Genomic DNA, 5,795 nt, shown 5'->3' on the forward strand with positions numbered 1-5,795 from the left:
ATGTGTAACATTTACTGTTCCTACATTTGCATTAGATCTGCAAAGACTTTAATTCAAGAAGAATTCTGGGATTTCTGTTTTTGTGTTGAGCCCTTAAAGGACACAACACAAAACTCAGCTTTAGACACAAACACTCTCAAAGCTAAATCTCACCCCTCTAAGAAGTCCTCTTTAAACCTTTGGCAGCTGAACTCCAGAGAGCCTGTGAGATTTGAAGATGTGGAAACATGTTTATCTTGCTTTACAATCAGTGCTTTGACTGTAAAGTAAGGCAGACATGTTTCCTTTGTATCTCAATAAAATGTTCACAAGCCTATGATTAAGATTTTGTTTGGAAATTATTATTTTTGTGTGCAGTCACTTTCTTAAATATATCACATTATTTTGAAAAATAATTTAGCAATTACTTCACATCATTGAATATTATAATAAAGTCTTGTGACAGAACCTCTTCTTTTGACTGAGGTTGGTCATTATCCATCAATCAAGTTTATTTGTGTGACTTTAGAACAAAGCAGTTCAAAGTGTTTTACATCATTAAAACAGAAAAATAAAAAGTCTTAAAAGCATCATACAGTCACTGAGAAACCAGCAACAAGGTTGATACAACATCAGGTCCTTAATGTATTGTGGTGCTAAACCGTTCAGTGATTCATAAACTAACATCATTATTTTAAAGCCTGTTCTCTGAGCTACAGGGAGCCAAGGAAAGACTGTAGAACTGGGTGATGTGCTCTATTTTCCTGGTTTTAGTCAGAACGCCAGCAGAAGCGTTCTGGATCAGCTGCACTGTCTGATATTTGTTTAGGCAGACCTGTGGAGACACTATTGCAGCAATGCAACTAAAGATAAATGCATTGATTAGTTTCTCTAGATCTTGCTGAGACATTAGTCCTTTAATCCTAGAAATCTTCTTTAGGTGATAGAAGGCTGACTTTGTAACTCTGTTTATGTGGCTCTAGAGGTTCAGGTCATTGTATTATATTGCAGTGTGTATAATATTACACACTGAATAATAATTATATGCAATAGATGATAGATACTCATTCCCTGCCAGGCATATGTTCTGGTAATTTTTCTATTTGCCACTAGGTGGCAGCAAATACTTTGGCATTTTAAAATTTTGGAAATCTCTACTGCAGTTTGGCGGTCACAGTAGTTTGCAGTTGCGATGCATTTCAACCTTAGCCTTGAACAATATAAGGTTAACCGCCTAAACTGCTCTCTCAGTCCGGGTCATTTACTCCTAAATTTGATTTCTTAAGAAGTCCTGTAGGTTGTGGTCAGACTCCAAGAAAATGGAGTCCTTGTTTGCCAAGCTAAGCCTTCTATATCCTCATTGTGCTCAAAATTGACATAATTCTTAATGTTTGGTTAAGAATATTGTTTTCAAAATAGGTCTTCAAAAGCAGTAAAGTGACGGGACATGGAGGCATGCAAATTCACACAAATGACCCCGTCTCTGAAGATCGCAGGAGGGTTAAATATTGTAGCTTTTCTTGTATCCACAAAGGTTAAAAATTATACTTGATCACAAACACATACCCCAACTTGACAAAGGCTCTTCATCATCAGACATCAAGACTGTTTTGAATTAGTAAAATCTCCCTGAAATACTTTCCCAGAAACTATCATTCTAAATGCTGTCCTGTACCAGCTGTAAAAAAAAAAAAAAAAAAAAAAAAAAAAAAAAAAAAGCCTAGATGAAAGGATTAAGCATGGAATTGGTCAGAGTAACCCAGTTAAGCGCCTCAGTGACAGAAACTGGCACCGGGTCAGCACTGAATGGAACCAGGTTATGCAAACAAACAGGGAAGTCCAACAGATGAGAAAAACACCCATAACAATAGCCAGAGTTTTTGTGGCCTTTCTCTCCCTCTTGCTTGCTGTTCCTCCAGAGTTTTTATTGATGTGGATGATACGGGCCTGTCTTTGTGCAACTAAGAAAATCTTTAGGAAGATGCAAAGCATGATGAGAGCCAGAAGGTAAAAGGAAAACATCGGACCTAGAGTGATGGATAACAGAACCTCCATAGAACAGTTTTCTTCACACGGTTCATGATTTAATCCAGCAATAGTTATGCCGATTCCAATTAACCCGGAAATACCCCAACTCGTCAGAATCATCACCACGGCAATATTGTTGGTCATCCTGGTTCTGTAGGTGAGAGGCTGACACACTGCGTAATATCTGTCAACAGCAATGCAACACAGGTTCAGAATAGAACAGGTGCTCAGGGAAATGTCCAAGCTGTCCCCCACTTGACATATAAAGCCATCATGAAGCAGACAGGAGCTCAGAGAGAACGCCATGCTGAAGGAAAGACCAGCACGCCGACCAGAAAGTCCGTCGCAGCCAGGGACACGATGAGAGCGTTGGTCGGAGTGTAGAGCTGTGTGAAGTAATCCACGGAGACTATTATCAGGAGGTTTCCACACACTGTGACGACAGCTACAACAGTAAGGAAAATGCATAGTAAAACACACAGCTTGGAGGAGACGATCTGAAGGGAAGAAGAAATTCATTGCAAGGATGAAGATGATCTACAGCTCCAGTTCTGTTCAAAGTTTCCATATTACTCAGCAGAAGCAACAGATGTTATTCAAATGAAAATGTCTAATTTCTGCTGCAGCATATCTTTTCAGAAAATCATTTTTGATTAGCATCACAGCATTACTGCAGCTCTCATAGAGTGTCTCTGACGTCTGGACAAGAACTTTTAATCTCATTCTTTTCAGACTCCATCTCATTACCATCATTAGGCATCAATTACCACCTCCTCCTTGTATCTAGGCGACAAGCAAAACATGTTAAACATTAACTTTCATCCCTGACTACTCTTTCCAGTTCTTTTGAAAAAAAAAACACTATAGTGTTTTAACATAGCTGTTATTTCATATTAATCAGGTTTTAGTGAGCAGATTTTTACATAAAGTAAAGCAGAAGACAGATTAAATATTAGAAGATTTAACAAAAGCAAAATGAATGAATTTGAACAATCAAATCCACCCGTATTGACTCAAGAGCCGTTGGGGTACTGATAATCAGAGATACTTGATTATTTCTTCATAACAGATTGTCTGTAAATGTGAAAAGTTAAGGTATTTAAATCTACTTACAACTGATTTTTCAGTCCATTATTGCACAATAAAAAAATATGTATGCAAGTAAAATAAAAAGTAAACCTTCAAGGACTTACAGCATCCTTAAACAAATCACAGCTAATTCTATAAACCTTGAAATCTTCCTTGAAAACTTGGTCCACACTGTAAAAAATAAAAATAAAACTCTTTAATTTATGGTACAATGCCGGAAGCTGCATTTGCCAAAATTTTATCGTAGAAATATGGCAAGATTCATATTGATATGGAAAAATTATTTATTTTACAATGCAGTTGACATTTCAACACATTCTACTACATGAGCATGCCTTGACCAGAATACTGGACCAGTCATCGTAGTACGACAGCCAGCTGAGTAACATACTTGATTTTAATATCAGAGCTTTATTTAGACTTCCTTTTTGACATTGTAACTGTGATATTGACATTTATATATTTGGTTTGGGTCTACACCAAGAAAAACTGTTTGGTCTAAAAGTGGTCTAAGCTAAGACTTGCAACTAAAAATGGGTGAAAAGCCACAGAATAGCCTGTAAACAATTCAAAAACAACAGAAAACATAAGCTAAACTTTAAAGTCCGCTTTATTTGATGTGGTGTTATTGTAGCCGTTTGTAATAAGTGCTATATGAAAATACTCTCCAGTTCCCCCTAGTTTTTATTTAACATAACGTATATTTTATAAATTCATTATCGCTGTGCACATCCACACCAGCAGAGGGCGCAGTAGCGGCACCGTATGTGGGCATAGAGGACCAACACGCAGATACAACTCAGAAATAAAATGAACTTTGGGCTGATAATAACGTGCCCACTCCCATCTTGTCAAAAGGTATGTGTTTTAGCAATTTAAGATTGGTTGTAATATACTGAAAAATACTGTTAAAAAATGTTGAACTGCTGAAAATAAACTTTGACTACTCCAATGAGCAATATCAGTGTATTTTTATATTGTACATATGTAACCCCACCTTTTTGTGAGACTGCCATCATAGTGTATAGATAAATGACTATGGGAAAAGGTTGCTTAAAGATGCAGTATTATGTCATATTGACTTTTTTGACCTTTACATAATGTCATAGTGTTATTCTCCGCCAGACTAGCGGAAGCACCAATTAGCATTCATCTGGTGGAAGTGGAACCGCATTTTCTGAGCTCATCTTACAAGCTACTTCTCAGTGAAACGCCTGTAAAAATATTGCTAAAGGCTTAATGGAGAAAGGCTTAATGACATGCTGAAGGTGGGGTATCAAAAGGAGCAGGAGCTTCTTAACCTTCCTGCGGTCTTTTAGCGTGACACTCAGGTGGCGCGGGGCAGATGTCAGACAGCGGGGAAGCAGTGTGTGTCCCGTCAGACTGTCAGACCCTGAAACTACACAAAAATAAACTTTGTAAAAGTGCATCTAGTGTGACCCCACCTGATCACCCATAGGGTATAAAACTTGCAGAGTCCATTGGACCCTGTCTCTTAAGACCGCGTGAGAGTTAATTTAAAGCCATTAATGAGCGAAGTCGAATTTGATATAGTCAGCATTTTTATAACAACTGAAGGTAACATAGTTACTTGATTGCGCTACAAATGTCACTATGGGCCAGGAAAATACATAATCTTCAAAACCAGTAGTAAACATTGTGATGTCCTGATGAAAATCTTTAGCATGTTTGAGTGTGAACATGCCCCCAAATCAACTTTATTTTGTGTAATTTTTTTGACATTTTTACATAAATTTGTTTAGTTACACATAATTCCTTTAAAATTTGTGTATTTCATTTCCCCTTTGGGATCAATAAAGTATTTTTGAATTTGAATTTAAAATGATTCAATTCCTGAAATAGAGACAGAAGAACAACTATGCTGAACTACAGCAGGAAACGAGCATTTGACTGGAGTTAGATAACGCTTGTGACTCCTGGGAAAATACTCCAGGAAGCTCACAAACGGTCTGTGTCTGCGTTTGAACGTGAGCAGGAAAAGTAATGTTCAGTTCTGACACAACTTGTTTGGACCTAGGACAAGGTGACAGGTAATCATTTCACACTCTTTTCTTACAGCATGTAACTACAATAGCACTTTATGATGTTTAGTGGAGCTTGGTATTTAAGAAATGATTACATATTTGAACTCCAGCTATATTGTTTTTATTTACAGAACAGACAAAAATAAAATATCTCTTTAAAATAACAGCAGCTCTTCTTTTCTTTAAATTCTTTTTTGGATTTTTTTTTAGGTTTATACAATTCAACACAAAACATTACTGGAGACAAGTGATTAAATACTAGAAGCAGACAATCTAAAACAAAGATAAAAGATTCCCCTTTTTTGGAGTCGGTTAATGCTCAGTGAAGGTAACAATTGTGAATTTCGTTTGAATAATTCCAGAAATGTATTCTTTCTGAGATGAAATTATTGGTTTCTCTTTTTTCTGAGAAAGCAAACAGAGATCTGTGGTTACTTGGCAACGTCTGGTAGAGAGGACGGCGTAGGAACCACTTTACCGATTAGTAAAGGACTGGAGTTCTACCCACAAAGAGTATCTAAAATCATTGTGGAAACTATTGTCTCTTGGCTTGGTATTGCATTCCAATGGACAGTTGACTGTTCAGTTACAAAATGACAAATCAATCATGGTTAAAAGGTAATTAGAAATGATCAAAATCTTTGAAAAAGAGTA

This window comes from Poecilia formosa, unplaced genomic scaffold (genome assembly GCF_000485575.1).
Source record: "Poecilia formosa unplaced genomic scaffold, Poecilia_formosa-5.1.2 Scaffold213, whole genome shotgun sequence".
NCBI lineage: Eukaryota > Metazoa > Chordata > Actinopteri > Cyprinodontiformes > Poeciliidae > Poecilia > Poecilia formosa.